Source organism: Chenopodium album, chromosome 8, assembly GCF_948465745.1.
Source record: "Chenopodium album chromosome 8, dcCheAlbu1.1, whole genome shotgun sequence".
NCBI lineage: Eukaryota > Viridiplantae > Streptophyta > Magnoliopsida > Caryophyllales > Amaranthaceae > Chenopodium > Chenopodium album.
Window position 1 is genome coordinate 16510525 of NC_137841.1, and position 20103 is coordinate 16530627.

The window sequence follows — 20103 nt, forward strand, 5'->3', positions numbered from 1 at the left end:
TACTCTGCTCTGCCTAGAATCTCAAAAGAATAAGACCTTAGTAGTATTATTTAATAGTAAAATAATATCACTGGATATATTAATGAAAAATATACAGTACCAATTACACTAGAAAGTTGCAATAGTACTTGAAAAATTACCAGTGTTACTCAACAAGATCCCAGTGAAACAACAACAATAACAAAACCTTGCTCCCAAATTCATTTGGGTTGATTAACATGAATCATAATAAGGAAACGTTTGATTAAAAAAAAAGACATGAAAAGATAATTAGTTGAATGAGTTTGATAAAAAGGTGAGTAGAGTTAGAAAAAGAATACTACATTTGTTTCAGATTATTTGCAACAAATTGACATATAATGTGAGTACAGTACAAATTATCTAATCATTTTTTTTCGACAATAGCAAAATCCTAAATTAATTGTAAACTAAAATACACATTAGAACATTAGGGGTAGAACCATATAACTAAATTATCTAATCATTGTAAATAATATAAAGCGGACATAATATTTTTTTGTGAATAATTTAATATAAATACAGTTAATAAGTATTAGTGGACTCCATTACATTAACAAATGCATGATTTTCGGTTGATATATATTATGTAGGTGTAGTTAATTTAGAAGGAGAATCGTCGGATTAAACACCTTAATGTAAAAAATGCCTTATTAAAATAAATTTTACACATATAGGTTTTACAGAAAATAAATAAAATTTATAAGGCTTTTGAATAATGATTAGTTATATTCCAAAAGGCTTATGAAAATTTTCACTAAAATTCACTAAATTATGACTCATATCCTCAAAAAAAATTATATGACATATTTATAGTACACTGTTAAGATTCTTATTAGATTATCAGCCTATTCACTTCACCTTATAAAAATAATATTAAAGAAAAATAATTTCAGTTTAGTAAAAATAATTTCAACTTAGCAAAAATAGTTCAGTAACATTCAGTAACTACAAAAAGAAAAATAATAAAATATTAGTAAAAATATTTTCAGTTTAGCAAAAATTATTTAAGTATAGTAAAAATAATTTCAGTTTAGTAAAAATAATTTCAATTCAGCAAAATTACTTTTAGTTTAGTAACAATAATTTCATTTCAGTAAGAATAAGGTGAAGTGAATGGGGGCTTAGTTGAACTAAATATGTGCTTACTCATGAAAGTGTAGTTTTGATCTAATCATATTACCATTTAAAATATAAATAAATAAAACATAGTTACATATTAAAGGAATTATGTTTGAGCAATTACTAGACATATAATAAATCAATATTATAGAGATAATTAGTTCATTCTTTTGGGTCACCATTGTTTGTTACTAGATATGATAAATGATCATTGGGTTGGTCAAACATCCCAAAATCCAATAGAATAGATCCTATGAGGTCACATACAAGGGTATTAGATTGAACAAGTATGAAGTCCATTAATGGGCCTCATGAGGTACTAAGAAGTCGTGTGAACAGAAAGGATATAGTAGATTGGATTAAATTAGTAGTCTGGGCTTCACATGGACTCTAGTTATGTATGGGATATATAAATGGAAAAATTGCTTGGAATAATCCCACCTTTGGCGCGTCTGTTAAAAATAATCCCACCTTTGATATTAATCCGCTAAAAGTTGTCCCAACCGGTCAAATTACTTGTTAGAATAAGTTGCTTGACACGTGTCGGCCTGTGATTTGTCAAAAAATAAAAATAAAATAAAATAAATTTTAAAATAAGTTAATTTTTTATAAAAGAAAAATAAATAAAATCAATAATTATATAAAAACCACCACCAACCCAAGCCTTCCCTGCCGCCCCTGACACCCCTATACCGTGGCTCTGGTCGCCCAGACCCCAATACCAGTGCCGGCGTTGGAGGCGCGCTCGAATCCCCTCCCTTGAACCACCTCTCACCCTACTCCTTCCCCTGAACCACCTGCCTCCCTACCCCTTCCCCTAAACCACCCTCGAACCCCTCCCCATCTCCCCTGCTCCTCCAATCCCCTCCTGCCCTGCCCCTCCACACCCCTCCTGCCCTGCCTGCCTCCCTCCCCATCATCGGCGCGCCAAGAACTCCATCCCCAAAGCCGGCACCGGCGCCGTGCCGAACATCCCCTATTGTTCCTCCTTCCCCCTGAATCACACAACCCCTTTTCCCCGAATAATAAAAACTCCGATTAAGACTGGGTTTTAATTGAATTAGAGAGGAGAAAAGGGTTGAAGAAGAAAAGGTTTTAGTACCCAGAAGAAAAGAGGATTAAGAAAGGCCATTTGAGAGGATACCCATTTCAATGAGTAAAGATTGGAGATAGAAAAACAGTCGTCATTGAAGCTAAGTGTGTGAGCTCTAAACTGATTGCTTGGAAATTGGAGAGATGTACATAGAATCTAAGATGGGGATATTCAATTTTTTGTTATGGCTCTATTGTGTTCAATTATGGGCTAGGACTTGGTTTCTCTAGGCCCGTAGAGGGAGGTTGTAGGCGTGCCGGCGCCGCCCCCGGGGGCTTGGGAGGTCGGGCTGGTGGGAGAGGGTAAGGGGTGGCTGGACTTTTTTTTTGAAAAAAAAAACATTTTATTTTATAAATTTAATAGTTTAGACAAATTTTAGGGTAACACGTGTACTTTAAACCCAAAAAAAATTACCTTTGGAACAGGTAACTAGGCACTTGGATCCAATGGGAGTAGATTGGAGGTAAAGGTGAGATTATTAAACAATAATCCAAAGGTGGGATTATTCAGGGCAAGTTTTCCTATATAAATAGAGTCCTTGTCTAGCTAGGTTTCAAGAAGAAGTCACAAATAATCATATTGTGGATTGTGAAGTAAGACAACCAAACTCCCTAACCCTAATTTCTCTCTCTCCTCTCTTTCGTCCTCCATATTCGTACGATACGGACGCCGGCAAGGTGGTGCCGGTGGTGATGTGGTGGTTTGTGGCTCACTCATCCCTCACTCTTCGTAAAAGGTAGAATGTAGATCTCAATCACAACTAACTAGCATTAGTGGACGTTTGATAAATTTGTCCCTGTAAACCAAGTAGAGGAATTACGTTTGGGGTTCTAGTTCTCCTATTGATCTTGTTTAATCACACGTGGAATCATGCTTCAAAGGTACAATTAAATGTTCTTTATGTGTTGTGCATAGATCTTGGTTATTAGATGCTTATGAATGTGATTCATGTAATTACACTTAGAGTATATAAATTCCTACAATTTTATTAGTTAGCCAAATGCATGTACACATATTGATCTTAATTCTTTGCTATCCATAAATTTTAATTCAATTAAAAGGGAGAATAATTTAATTATGGGTCAATTATTATTTTAAATGGTGATTTAACATATGTAATCCTTAAAAGTGCTTAATTTTGCTTAAATTTAGCCTAACAAGGACCAAATTTTCCCCTTTAGGGTCAAAAATTTTAACCCCCTAAACCATAATTTCAAAAGTTTTGAAACCCTAACCCTAATATTTTGATTTTGTGTTCTGGTTTTTGAATTATTTTGATTGTTTTATGTTTCATGAATTAAATTTTATTGATTTCATGTATAAATTATGAATTTTGCATGATCAATTCTTTAATTTAAATGTTAAATTATATAGGGAATTAATTTCATGAAGAACCCTGATTTTGAGATTGAATTGATTTAATTTTAAAATTAATTGGACCAATTTAATTTAATTATAACAAGTGTTGTTTGATTAAATTAAAAGTTAAAAAAATGTTTTTAGGGTTGTTTTGGGTGGCTTCCGCCGGTGGTGGTCGAAGAGGGGGGGGGGGGGTGGGGAGGGTAGCAAGTTCGATCAGCAAAGGCAGCAATATATAGCAGCACCGTGCAACAATTGCGCAGCACTACTGCTGTTGTTGTGCGTCGTTGCACAATAGCGTACACCTCACAATGTACGACCACCATGCTTCGGCTAGCCACACCACGATGGCTAGCGCATTTTTTCAAAAAAAAAATTATTTTATCTAAAATTAAGATTTTTTTTTAAAATAGATTTTATTTTTGAAAGATAATTGTCAAAATTAAAGTTGTTAATTTTGATAAGATTTGAGAATATTTGATCAAAAGATTCTACATGGATAATAATCGATTAAATAATCATATTATCCCATAATTATTTTAGGATATAATTGATTAAAATTATATAATTGGCTAAGTAATTAGGTTAGAAGCTCATAAATTACTTAGGATAATCATGGAGAATAAATATGATTTATCTTCCAAGATTAAAATAAGATTTGATTCTATCTCATACCTAAATTAAAATATATGATATTTTAAAATTGGTTATAAATAATATATGATATTATCTAATTACAGTTTTTAAAATATGAGTTATTTAGGTACAATGTTTCCTTAATTTTGAACATTCGATGTTTAGTTTAGGAAATCATGTTAAGTGGAGTTCCCTCTAGGTTTTCTCCTTGGGGGGGGGGGGGTTTATTTCCTATAGAGTTTCTCCCTTGGAAGGGTTTTTCTAGCCTCTATTGCTAGATTTTCTCTACTTTTTTTGAAGGTTTTCCTTTAATCTTCTCCTTCTCTCTCTTTCTCTTCCATCTCTTTTTTTCTGGTCTCAATTGGAAATTTGTAGGGGCTTCCACCGGTGTTTTTACCGGTGGTAAGCCTCAAAAAACTTGTTAATTGCTTTGAATAAAGGATCATATCTATATGGTGGTGTTTATTCTATTAGCTTTAATTTATTTGTTTCTTCGTCTGCAAAAGATTGAAGATTTAGAGTTTCACAATCTCTAAAAGTATCTAGAAGGTCATATGAGTTTTTCACCCAAACACTATTCATTCTTTTATTTCAAGCCGAATTAGTGCTAACTCACTGTTTTATTGCTTCGGATGAAGATTTTTATAAAGGCGATCGTTGATCGAATCTGCGATGTAACTAGTTCTAAGGTGAATTGTAATTGTGTTGGAATTTTAGTTTTCCTAGGAATTGTTCGTAAGTACCGTTTGGCTATCTTTCATTAATGAAATCCTTTTTTCTTGTGAAAAAAAAAACATGTTAAGTGATGTATTATATGGCAATTTCATAATGTATAATATTATTTTTTTTCTATATATATAGTCTAGTATGACTAAGAGATTCTAAATACGATCTGCACATTGTGATGTATTTTTGTAATCTAAATACGGCCTGCGTACCGTTAAGTATTTTTGTAATTTTATTTTATTTTATTCAAGTAGTAAATAGAATAGAATAGAATAGTATTACAAGTTGTAGTTAATCCAATAAGTTAATTGAGTAAAGGCCAAGGAGAAAGATGGATGAGATCCATGAAGGTTCAAGTGGGAGCATTTTGCTTTATTAGTTTTCTCAGGATTAAGGGGCCATACTATATCATGTTTTATTTATGCATTAGTAGATTATGCATGTTATATTTTATTTATGCTTGTGATGATGCGCTAAAGTTCACTAAATTAATCAAAACATAATGAATCTAGGACCCGGTAATATTGAGGTTGCTTTTCCAATTAAAAACGCAACAATCCTTCGATAATCAATGATAGGTCATGCCAAAGCTGGGTGTCATTTTTATATCTTAGGTTACTTGCGGTAAATCAAGTTTTACAATTTTAATTGGTGATACTCAACAAGGTTACCTAAAGAGTTTATAATCTTAAAGCAAAAGGATAATAATTAAACATGCGATGGTTAATTATTCAATCAAGAGTTACAAGGGTTGTAATCAATAAAGAGTTTACTCACCTTGAAAATAAAATGGTTGATGGTAGGGCCAATGTCTGGTCAATTGTTATTAAAATAAAGGGTTTTGGAATCACTAAATTCAAATTAGGATCATTTAAGATTGAATAAAGTGTTTTAAAGTTACCTAATTAATTCACTTATGGTGATTTATTTTTATTAAAATAATTATTAAACTTTGCCTTTTTTTTTTTTTTGTTGTAGATGAATAATTTTAACGACAACACTAACTTGCTAACCAAATTAAAAATAAGGCTAAATCTCAGAAATATATCAAGGATTGGAAAATGAGCTAAGAAATGTTCTGAAGAGCCACAAGATTGAAGCTTGATTGTACATTCCTATTGAAAGCAGATTCATAGTGGGTTTAACTCCTGAAAGGTATGCAAAAGTTGTTTCAAATGCAGAGAAATTTAGGTTCCTCATGTTAGACTTTATTCCAAATTGTTGGAAGAGAAGGCTTAAGGATTATTGTTGGGAATATTTCAAGCATTATCCCTAGCTCGAACCCCACTGTGATCATACACTTAAGCATGGTGGCGTCCAAAGGGAAAGAAGATAGAGCAAAAGAGTCGCCAACAAGTTTTAGGAACTTGTAAACCGTTCACGAGGTGAAGGTTACACCCCTTAACGATCTAGAAGATCGTCAACTTTAATAGATCTGGAACCATGACTGGTAGTTCGGGGGTGAAGGTACAAATCCAAACTAAAAGAGATTGAACCTACCCTAATAATATGCCTATACTTTATTCTAATCATATTCATGTGCTCTTTCTGACTAACATGCAATCATTAGGTTTACCCTAAACCTGTTTATCTATGTTGGTTGAATTTAATGAACAAATAAATCTATTATTGGCGATCACTTGAATTATAATCAAATTAACCTTAAACAAGATTATTAATTATCTTATTAAGCGTGATTACAAGTACCAATTCCGTTTAAACACGCATAAAAGGTGTGATCAAGCAATAACAATAAATATCAAGCAGCATAATATTAACAAATTATATAAGTTATGCGTCAATTAACAAATAACATGAAATAATTCGTAAATTAACAATTAACATAAAACAATTCGTAAATTAACAAATTACGTGAAACAATTCGCTAATTAACTAATTACGTGAAACAATTCGCTAATTAACTAATTACGTGAAACAATTCGCTAATTAACAAATTACGTTAAATTATATAATTCAACACACCAATAATTATAATAAAAGTAATCATGTTAAAGCATAATAATAGCAAGATCCTATGCATAATACTAACAAGTTTAATAACAAACCCTATCATATCACTAAACATCAAAGATCAAATATATAGCCCTTACATGATACTAACATGCATATTAGGAAAGAATATAGGAAGCATCGCAAGAATTATAATTGTCATATTTGATATTAGAAATTATAGTTATTACCCTAAACATGATATTAGGAAGATCTAAACGCCCTAACATGACATTAGGAATTATAATAACAACCTAGACATGATTTCTATATCATAGTATCAATAAATCAATTAAAGCACTTACTTGGATGCCTCGTACCTCTTTCTAATAACAAAATACACGCGTTATTAAATTCAAGGTAAATAATAAACAAATCAATTAAATTAAATAATCGAAATAAACGAAAGAGAGATTTAGGACCAAACCCTCAGAAATTAAAACCTTTCACGTCCAGGGCGAAGGCAACTTCGAACTTGGCAAGGTGTTTCTAGATCTTGTGAATGCGGAATTTTGTATGCAAAAGGGTTGGTTTAGAAAAGAGAGAGAATAAGCCTTAGCTTAGAGAGAGGAGAGAATTAGAAAACTAGAGAGTTGATGATTGAAAACAGAATTTTAAGAGGCTATTTATAGAGAAAATCAGTCGGATGGATAAAAAAATGAATAAGAGTTTCAATGAGAATAAAACATGATTAGCGCCAGACGCTGGACATTAGCGCCAGGCGCGCTGAAGGTTAGCGCCAGGCGCCAACCCTTAGCGCTAGGCGCTAATGCTTGTCGTTAGGCGCTAATAATCAGTTTCACGCGTTTTTTTTATCATATCTTTTGATCCGAAAGTCCAAATAAGTCATATGATATGTACTTGGAAAGCTCTTGACGTCTAATTTCCAACCCAATTAGAATCAGATTAAAATCTTTTATAGATAAAAAAGATATGGCCTAAATAGTGGAAGGGTGTCAGTTTTGGATAGAGTTTCCTATCTCATTCATATCTTTTTCGTTATAGCTCGGATTTAATATTATAGTATATCATTGGAAAGATAATTTCAAGATCTATCCAACCATTTAAAATTTGGATAAAGATTATAAGGCACAAAAATAAAATGTGAATATATTCCACTTCGTACAAAACAAGGATTCTAAAAAGGAGTAGTTTTATTCAATTTCAAACTCTTTGAAACATAATTATCAATCCTAACTCCATTAGGATTTAAAAGAACCTTCTAGAATATTCTAGAAGACTATAATTAATCCTAATAGTTTTAGGAATGATAATTAATAATAGGCCCTCCTCTAGATCATTGGGCCGTAGGTAAAAACCAAACTGGGCCCAGTTTAGTATTTTGGCCATAACTTCCTCATTATTCATCGGAATTGGGCTTATAATATATCGTTGGAAAGGTCTTTTCAAACCCCATCCAACTAAACTATTATTGGACCCTTATCATGGACCAAAATAAACTGGAGTGCACGTTTTCATAAATAAGGTAAGAAAAGAAATATTTTCAAAAACAGAAAGAAGAGATATTTTAATAAAAACATCCTCATCACTAGACTTTTCACACTTTCGCTTTGTTCGATAATCAAATGACATGAAAGGTATTCATCACTTGGTTTGGTTTTGGGGAGACACATATGGATGTCTACAATTATGAACCAACCATATTGCGCGAATGTCTACATGCTATCCATAGAAGTGGCATTGGTGCATTAGGAAGTGAAGGAGTCACTGACAAGAATGTCAAGGAAATCGTTGAATCAATTCCCGAAGTATATTACTACTGGATTGACATTGTAAGGTATGAGACTTACAGTATTCTTTGTAAGATAATGGCTAAGAAACTCATACCTAATCAGTCAATTAAGACCCATGTCAAGGAACTGATTGAGTTACTTAATTGGATGGATATCTAAGGAAGACCGATTGATGATGACTCTGCTCATGACACAATTCTGTTTTCACTCCATGTTAGATTTGATCTCGTCAATATAATTAATGATGATGAAGGCTCTGTAGTCACGCTTGTTAATTTATTGATCAACCACACAGAGGAATACTTAAAGAAATAAGGTAGCCAATGTTTCTATTGTGGTAGGTGGTCTTACTACTAACCAAAATGTCCTCACAACATGCCTCTTGAAAACAAAAGTTAGGGAGTTACCTAGTATATTTGTTGTTGAAATCAACCTTACTCCTTCCACTTGGGTATTCAATACTGATTGTGGTGCTCACATTGTTAATAATATGCAGGGTTTAAGAGAGAGTAGGAAGTTAGCAAAAGGGGAGATAACGTTTTGAGTAGAAAATGGAGCAAAAGTTGCTGCACTTGCTTTTGGAAGCTATCACTTGAAGCTCCCATATGGTCTTATTTTGGTGCTTAATTGTTGTTATTATATCCCAACAATTACCAAGTACATTATTTAATTTCCAATGTTAGATACTGGAAATTTTTCTTTAGAAATAAGAGACAAGAGTAGTTTTATTTCTAAAGATAATATGTTATATGTTAATGAAAAATTGATTAATGGTTTGTATGTTATAGACTATACAACCAATGTTTAAAACATCGATTAGAAAAAGTGAAAACAGATTCATCAAACCAAACCTACTTATGGCATTGTAGGTTAGGTCATATAAACCAATCGCACATCCAGAAATTACAAAAGGATGGACTCCTAACCTCATTTAATTATGAATCATTTGAAAATTGTGAGTCATGCTTGTTAGGTAAGATAACCAAATCACTTTTTACAAGATAGGGTGAAAAAACTAGTGACCTTTAAGGCCTCATACATACAGATGTATGTGGGCCAATGAGTTCAAAAGCTAGAGGTGGATTTAATTACTTCATTACTTTTACTAATGATTTAAGTATGGCTATATCTACTTAATGAAGCACAAGTCAGAATCCTTTGAAAAGTTCAAGGAATTCCATAATGAAGTACAAAACAAGCTTGGGAAGACAATTAAATCACTATGATCTTATCGTGGTGGTGAATATTTGACTTAAGAGTTTGATGATCATTTGAGGGATTGTGGAATACTTTCACAATTAACTCCTCCAGGAACACCACAGTTAAATGGTGTGTCAGAACGGAGGAATCGAACTTTGCTTGACATGGTTCAATCTATGACGAGCTTTACTGATATGCAAATAACGTTCTAGGGATATGCATTAAAAACAGCTGCGAACATACCAAATAGAAGCCCGTCTAAAGCAGTTAAGAAGACACCATATGAGTAATGGCTGGAAAGGTTTTAAAATTGTCTTATCTCAATATTTGGGGATGTGAAGCCTATGTAAAAAGTTTACAAGGCCTTAAACTAGGCCCTAAGTCAGACAAATGTTGCTTCCTGGCTTATCCCAAGGAGACAAAAGGATATTACATCTACAATCGCGTAGATAACAAAATGTTTGTTGCTCGCGATGGTGTCTTTTTAGTAAGGGAATTTCTTTCTACAAAGCCAAGTGGGAGTAAAGTGGTTCTCGAAGGGATTTGAGACGAGCAACAAATGTATGTGGATAACACCACATCAAAGGCGAGGGAGCATGAGTCAGCTAAATTGACAAATCATGCGTCAGAGCAAGCTAATTCAACTAGTTACTTGAATCTTTGCAAAAATCTTCAAAGAGTTGAAGAGAATATTTCTATTGTTGTTTCTACCCCAAGTAAGTCTAGGAGAATCAGAAACAAACAATTTGTTGATGTTTGCTAACTGAGGATTCTGAAATCTTCTTATTGGAGAATGAGGAATCCACAACCTACAAGCAAGCCTTGGCAAGCCCCGACTCAAAAAAATGGCTTGAGGCTATGAAATTCAAAATGGAATCCATAACCTACAAGCAAGCCTTGGCAAGCCCCGACTCAAAAAAATGGCTTGAGGCTATGAAATTCAAAATGGAATCCACGCTTGAAAATGATGTTTAGGCCTTACTAGATTTACCTAATGGGGTTAAACTTGTTTGTTGCAAATGGGACTACAAGATCAAGATAGACAAAGATGGAAATATGTAGTCATTTTTTGAAGTGCGCCTACATTAAGCATGTGTGAATATGCTTGGCACTCATAGGAAGTAGGAATTGACATAATACGATTAGGGACAAATAAATTAGGGAGGCACCAACAAGTTTGTTAGGAACTTGTAAACCGTTCACGGATCATAAAAGGCAACCACAAATAAAGAGACAATGATAGGCAACAACGATTGACCTGTGAAGGTTACACCCCATTCATAATCCATGAGATTTCTAACTCCATATGGTTAAGAACAACGAAAGGAGGATCAAGGATGATGGTACAAAGTGAGTCATGGAGTCACATTTGCCCGTATTGGCCTATACTCGATTCTTATAGTGAAAAGTAATTCCTCAAAGGCATACAAACAAAATATTCAATTCGCTCCAAACTATTATTATGATAAATTGGTTGAATATTAATGCAACATATATTATTAAAATATTGTGATCACTTGATTTAATAACAAGATTAAAAAGGAACCTAAACCGGTTGTCCAAATTATCTTATAAGGCATGATTTTCAATTACATATTCCCTTTAACATGCAATATGGTGATCATAATAACAATAGAATTAACATTAATATTGGAAGCAATTTAACAATAATCCAACAATATAAAATCGTTAGAAAAATAATAGAATTAAAAGGAACATGATTCCTTACTTTGACTTTGCTTGCTTGCAACTATAAAACAATAAACAAGTTAGTAACTTCAAGGAAATAAATAAAACAATAATTAAAATTAAATTAAATAGATTTGATTTGGGGCCAAACCCTCAAACAGTTCTACCTTTCACGCCATTGTTTAAGGATGGAACCTCGTGTAAAATACTGACTCCTTAGAGTGCTTAAAGGAAGTATATTTGAAGAATAGGATAAGCAAGTGTTTAGGCTAGAGCATAGAAGAGTGAAGAGAGAATTTATTGATGCCCCGAACTTCAAAAATGTGGGGGTATTTATAGGGAAAATGAGTAGAGGGAACACAAGGAACTAACCTTAAAAAGATAAAACCCTAAATTCGGTTGCCGCGACACGGCAAAATATGTTGTCACACGGGACATTATACCGCGTCGCGGGAAATATCTGCCCTAAAAGGTTAAAACTTGTTCATGTTTTACATAGAGAAAGCATGGAAGATCCCCGTGTCACGGCATGTGCACCGTGACACGGCAAACTATGTTGCGACGCGGCAAATTCTACCATGGCGCGGAACATGATGCCGTGACACGGTGGACTTTTTTTTCATTTTAATCAGATTCATTTTAACCCTAATTACGCTAAACATTTTTAAGTGTCGTTTCGTAATTTCGAGCTATTTATGATTATTATTCATTAATTGGGCTAAATTAATAAAATTGGATTAAAAAAGGTTCGGGCCAAAATATAAATTGGATTATGCTTTGACTAAACATTAGGAATGATTTTTTGACTATTTTGTAAACTGAGTTTGATCGAATATGGATTTTAAGCGCTCCCGTGATTAAATACTCAACCCGGCCAATAATGGCGGTGAAAGATTGTTCATCATCGGGTTTGGTTTTGGGGAGACATTTATAGGCTCTACAAAATGCCTACATCTATAAAGCAAGGCTGGTTGCAAACTTGCAACATGGTTTAGAAAAATTCATGGTATTGACTATGATGAAACCTTTTCCCCAATAACAATGCTTTAGTCCGTTTGGATTATTCTAGTGATTACTACATTTTTTATTACGAAATTTGGCAGATGGATGTCAAAAACCGCCTTCTTGATTGGGTTCTTGACGGAGGATGTGTATATGTCACAACCTGAGGGTTTTGAAGATCCAGATAATCCTGGAAAGGTATGAAAACTTGAGAAATCCATTTATGGATGAAGCAAGCATCAAGGAGTTGGAACATTCATTTTAATGAGGCTATTAAACAGTTTGGTTTCCTCAAGAGCGAAGAAGAACCTTTTGTATACAAGAAGTCTAGTGGGAGCATCCCAGTTTTCTTAGTCTTATATGTAGATGACATACTGCTCAAGGGGAAGACATACCAATGCTAGAGTCAATCAAGGAATGGTTGAAGGGTAGTTTATCCATGAAAGACTTGGGTGATGTCGTGTACATTATGGGAATCAAGATCCATCGAGACAGGTCTCGAAGGATGATTGGACTAAATCAAGAGACTTATATTGATAAGGATCTTGATATGTTTGAAATGAAAGAATCCAAAGAGGATTTCTTCCCATGTGTCATGATATTACGCTCAGTAAAACTCAGTTCCCTCAAAAGCTAGATGAGTTGAGGCGTATGTCCTTATGCATCTGTAATAAGGTCTATTATGTATAACATGATATGTACAAGGCTAGACGCTGCATATACTCTAAGAATGAATACAAGGTTTCAGGAAAATCCAAGGGAAGCACCTTGGATAGTTGCCAAGAACATCCTTAAGTACTTGAGAAGAGCTAAAGGAATATTCTAGTTTATGGTGGCAAAAATGAGTTGGTTGTAAAGGGATATACGGATGCAAGCTTCCAAAAAGACAGAAATAATTTTCGATCCCATTCAGGTTAAATTTTTTGTCTGAATAGAAGAGCAATGAATTGGAAGAGTTCAAAGCAAAGAAATGATAGAATCTGAGTATACATTTGGCAGCGATAGAAGCAGCTAAGGAAGCAGTTTGGATTAAGAAGTTCCTTACTGAGTTGGACATTATACCTAGTGCTTAAGAAGGAATTGAGTTGTTTTGTGACAATAATGGCACCATTTCTCAATTAAAGGAGCTAAGGTCATATTTCAAATCAAATATGTTGAGAGGAAGTATCACCTCATTCGAGAGGTCTTTGGTAGGCGAGATGTCAAGATGTGAAAAGTTCATACAGATGAGAATACCGTTGATCCGCTTGCTAAACCCCTTCCACATCCCAAGCATGGATCTCATACTAGGGGAACTAGATTGAAGCAAGTGATGTAATTTAAGTTGTATTTGTTTTGAGAAAAATTATTACATATATAATACATTTGCTTGCAAAATTATGTTTAATCAGAAATTTATTTCTCCTATTTATTTATGTTTTTTCATGTTAAATAAAATGTCCAAACTAATTATTAATTGATGTCATCATCAAGTTGATGACTAGGTGAATGAAACCCCACAGGTGAACTAAATTCATACATTATTTAGTTCCTAGTTCGAAATCGTTAAATTGGACATAAATTTTTTTAATAAATGGAGTAGCATGTAAGATTTATTGGTTAGCATTGTTTCATGGGCTATAGGGGCATAGAGATGCTCGGTCAATCACATGGTTATGCATGAGTGATGTATGATCGAACTATTGACCTACTTTGAAGTTCAAGTATAGAGCTTATGTATATATTAGTGGATTCTTTTGACATGAGTGGAACATTGATTTCATTCTATGATTGATTAAAAGTGGTACACCCAAACGTCATTCCGTAAAAGAGGACTATAAAAGGTGTTTCCTAGTTACTTTAAAAGTTGAATGGGAGCTTTGGTTGCCACAAGATTAGATTGAGCCTACCTATTTAATTAGGGATGTGTCTTGGCCCTTTGAAGAGGGAGAATTAGAAAATGCATGGCCATGCTCAAATGGATTACATAGTAATATTTTGTTTTGTAATTCTAACTCGGTTTTCAAGAAAAGAATGGTAGACTATTATAATCATGAAATGAGATGCAATCATATTATCAAAATTGACACCCATTGAATTAAGGAATTTAAATATTGCACACTTGTCTCAGAGAAGTGGGAGATTGAAGGATTTATGTCTTTGTCAAGTGCAAATACTAAATATATTAAGGATCATTATTATGGAGATAATTAGTTCATTTTTTTGGTTTGTCATTGTCTATTGCTAGATATGATAAATGATCTTTGGGTTAGTCAAACAGTCCAAAGCTCAATAGAATGGATCCTAAGAGGTCACACACAAGAGTATTGGATTGAACAAGTATGAAGCCTATTAATGGGCCCCATGATGAGGTAATGACAATCCATGAGAGTAGGAAGGCTAGAATAGATTGATTGGATTAGGAGTTTGAGTTTAACATGGACTCTAATTATGTATGGTAGATATAAACAAAGTCCTTGCCCGAGTATCAAGGAAAAGTCACAACTAATCATACACTGAATTGTGAAGCAAGGCAACCAAACTCCCTAACCCTAATCTCTCTCTCTTTCACGCTCGCCCTCTATTGTCTCCTCCTCCCTGTTCGTACAATACGGAGGCCGGTGGCCGGTGGTGATTTTATGGTTCGTGGCTCACTCATTCCTCACTCTCCGTAGAAGGTTGATTGTAGATCTCAACCACAACTAGCTAGCATTAGTGGAGATTCAAATTGTGCCCGTGAACCAAGTAGAGGAATCACGTTTGGGGTTCTAGTTCTCCTATTGTTCTTCGATCACACGTGGAATCACGCTTTAAAGGTGCAATTATATGTTCTTTATGTATTGTGCATATATATTTTGGTTATTAGATACTTATAAAGTCCTACACATATTAATGCACCTTTATATATGATTAATGTAAAATATATATGTATATATATATATATATATATATATATATATATATATATATGTAGAAAAAATGTATACATTTGTTATATCAATTTTTACTAAATACAGAGTTATTAAATTTTTATAGTTAATTAATTTTTATTTTTTTGGAAAATAAACATTCTATGTTTAATACGATAAATGTATGCGCACTCTTATCAAATTTTTAAGTAACAAAGATAATCTGTACTTTTTCTTGAAAAAAATTAAGGAAAATTCTATTTGGTAACATTTATCTTTTCCTATTTCTCTTTAGTAAAATGAAAAAAAAGTTATTATCTTTGGTTATATTGTATTATTTGTTTAAATAATTTGATTAAATCTTAACCATGTTTAAGTTTTTTTGTATAAAAAATAACTAAATTTATTTTTAAAATAATTTTATCAGAAATTATTCACCATTTCTAGGCTCTCAACCTCCCCGCCAGCTAGCCACCCTCCTTACCCCTTAGTCGTCTACCCCTCAGTAGCAACGCCTTTCCCGCATCCCTTTCATGTCCTTCGACATGAACGTATCCCCTTTCCTCCAGGCTCCACCACTGCAATCCCACCACCATATCTCTACCTAGACATCGTCGAACTCGAAACCAACCCTTAATTTGCCTAGACATCTTTAAATATATATGTTGTCAACAAAAATTAATATATAATGAATAAAATAATTGCAGGGAATTAAGTACTATATTAAGTAATTTCACGAATCTAATATATTCGTTCGCACCTAACCAAGATCAAGATGCATAACATTAAAGAATCACATAATAATACCTTTGAAGCATGAATTCCACGATGCGATTAGCTATGAATCATGAAGAAATTAGAGCCCCAAGAGTTGCTCCTCTACTCGGCACATGAGTTTCAATTGAATGTCCGCCAAGAATAGATTAAAAATCACCATGATCACCACCTTCCACATCTCGCCACCCACCACATCAACCACCACACACGCATGTACGGAGGTCGAGGGAAGTAGAGAGAGAAAGAAGGCTAGACTTTGTGTTTACTAATTAGGGTTTGTTAAATGATTAACCTCAATGTAAACCCTAGACACCTAATATATCTATAATCATGTGATAATTAGATTAGGAAGCAAGCCCGAATGCCCCTAAACCACTCCTTTTTGTCGGCCGGCGAGCTAAAGGGAGGGTTCATCATGGGCCTTTCTCCTTATGATCAATTTCGACCTTATAGTGTGACCTTATAGAATCTATTCTCATGGGTTTTGAACTATTTTTCTAGCCCAAAGATCGTTAATATGTACCTCTATTTTTGATATAACGACGACCCAAAATAACAAACTTAATCATCTCCATAATTCAATCTTATATACATAGTAATTACACTTTCCAAAGACTCATTTCCTTCAATAATATCCTTTTATTGTTACTAAAAATATTGTTTAAAATTAAATTTTGGTGGAAAACTATACCAAGAAGTGATGCGTTTTATTTCGACCTGTGTTTTAGTATTATGTTACAGAATATGATATAATTGTTAACTTTATTAATATTTAGAAAATTAGTTCCTTTTAGTAACTTTGTGAGTGACACTTTATGGTATTCACTGCCAGTGAGTATTACTTTTTGGTATTCACTATCAGTCACAAGCCTGGATAAAGGACGAGAGTTGTGGTAGGTTTATGGTGCCCATCTTAAAACTTAGTCACGTCTTATGGGCATGAATCAAAATTTGGATATCGTGGGGGCGTTCTCTACTCAGTGACGTGCTACATGTCACAGGCCTGGGTGTAGTAATAAATATTCAAGAGTTGCTATGGCGTTGCCTAGAAGTGACACGCCATCCTGGCGCCCTGGATTGTGTCAAGTATGCGAAGGTTCCTACATGACGGACGAATGTGGGTACAGAAGTTAGTCCATGGAAATGGTAAAGGTATAGTAAGATGTGATTTGGGGCTTGGAATATAATGTTGGATCTATGATTGGGAGTTGGTTAAATTTGTAAAGGTTATGGAGAGGAGGAGAACTGAGATAATATGCCTACAAGAGACTAACGCATTTCGTTTTATTCTTTTATCCCCTTAATGTTTTCTTTTACTAAAGCTTTCTCAAACCTTTATGTTTTTTTACTTAAAATAAAGGTTTAACCACTCCTTTAAAACTTTCTTTAATTTTATTTTTTTTTTCTAATTTAAAACTCTCTTTATTTATTTTGGATGCTCTTTCATTTGCTCATTTACTCACCTTTTTCATACTCTTTCAAAGGATTATCTTATTATGTCTCTTTCTTTATATTGAACAGTTCTTTATGACGATTCATAAGGCTTTGTTATTGTTTTTTTTAAAAAAAATATTAAAAAAATATATTAATAATACACCATACATCAACAAGCTTCCAAAACAAGTAGCAACAAAAAACTGAGCTAAAACAAACTATGCAACACTTGTACTATTCATACATCAATTTCTTGAACCAATCTACATTTCGCTTACTAGTTTTAGCACGCATGACAAAATCAATTCTCCGCATGCTTAATATCAAACAAAATCTCCTTGATAACCGTAACACCCCCAAATTACTCTCTACTATTAACAATAATAATAAAACTTTAGGGAGTAACTTGAGGGTAATACTGCCACGTGATTACGTAACGCTTAACAGAGATTTGCAGCAGAATAAAGTACTTATCATTATTATTAATAATAATAGTATCTCAAAACATTTTCTGAATAACAAACTACTTATACTAAGTTCCAATTATTAAATTAAACTAGGGGATTATTGTCCATTGTCCCCAATGCAGTATTTAGTTCACATCGTTCAATCACCATCACCTAACTATTTATCATTAATTAATGATAAGTAGGGCCAAGCTAAAACAAAATAAATACGTTTTAGCCAAGATGCTAAGTACACACAAATGTTAGACATGTAAAATCAATTGAGTTATTCAAACATGCTTTCAAATAATTCAACTTCCATGAACCAAAATTTATTCGATCACTTATTAGTAGAAATTCCCACTTTCGAAAATATGTTCAAGAATCAACTTTCCGAAATCAACTTTAATTTAAAAAGATATTTTTAACCTAAGCGTGCACACCCCCAAAGCTAGTAACTCCTTTACATAGTCTATACTTGAAGAAAGACTAGATCATATAAAGTTCATAGTCTTAGCATTCATCTCTGCATAGTGGGAGTAAAAAAAACTGATAAACATCTTTGATAAATCAACCTTCCGATTCCCATGTGTGGGACGATTAAAATGATAACATTTCCTTTTTAAACAGTTTGATAAAAATGTAAGTTTACAAACACGCTTATAAAGCGGGTTTAAATATTTAAGCTCAAACAATCATTTTTATTGAAACATGCTTATAGAATTTATTTTTATAAACATAGTTAAACAACATTCATTGTTTAACCTTCAAACATAATTCAAACATATTTCATCATTGAAATCATAAACTCATTTGCATATAAAATCACATAGTTAAAGATCTTGCCACGAATCCGTGCCTTGATCGTTTCACACAAATACGGCACTCCTAATTGATAATATAACAGCAACAACAACAACAACAACAACAATAATAATTACAATAATAATAACAATAACAATAATAATAATAATAATAATAATATTGGATATGGGTTCATTCCCTTCTCCTTTTCTTCGTTTGGTGAATTAGAGAAGGAGGTTGTTGCGCTGCTTAAGCGAATTCAGAGGTTCTCGACGACGCAAGACATTGGAGCACGTGCTGCAGCTCATATTTTTACTGGGGTAAGCTTTGTTATAGCTAGAGGAGTGGGGGTCCAGATTGTATCTCGGCTTCCCACTAATTTATTGTAGGTTGTATGACTTTTTGTTTTTGAGATAATAATAATAATAATAATAATAATAATAATAATAATAATAATAATAATAATAATAATAATAATAATAATAATAATAATTAATAATAATAATAATAGGATTTTTTGTAAAAAAAAAACTACTTAAACTCCAGATTTTGCGAAAATCTACCCTAAAAACAAAATGTTGTAATTAACTACCTTATAAAATATAAAACGTTGTAATTGACTACCTTCTACCGGAATGACACATTTGACTTTTATTTCCCAAAGTTGACCATGTCATATGAGGGTCACGTGACCCTTTAATGACTAAATTCCCCTCTTTTCCCCAAATTTTCCTACTTTACACCAATTTAGCTCATATAATTATCAAAGGGGTTGCAAATAAACAATAGAAAATATAAGTAATTGTATTATTAAGGAAAAGAGTTGGTATAAAGCGGGAAAATTTGGGAGAAAGGGGGGAATTAAGTCATTAAAGAGTCATATGACCCTCACATGACATGGTCAACACCGGAAAATAAAAATCAAATGTGTTATTCTGGTGAGAGGTAGTCGATTACAACATTTTATACTTTATAAGGTAGTTAATTACAACACTTTATACTTTATAAGGTAGTTAATTACAACATTTTGTTTTTAGGGTAGTGATAGGCATGTCGCGTACCTAACAAAAATAAACCTAACTATACCACTACTATGTAGACGGGCAAGCAAGGGTCGGATCCCAAGAGACTATGGTTCAACTAAT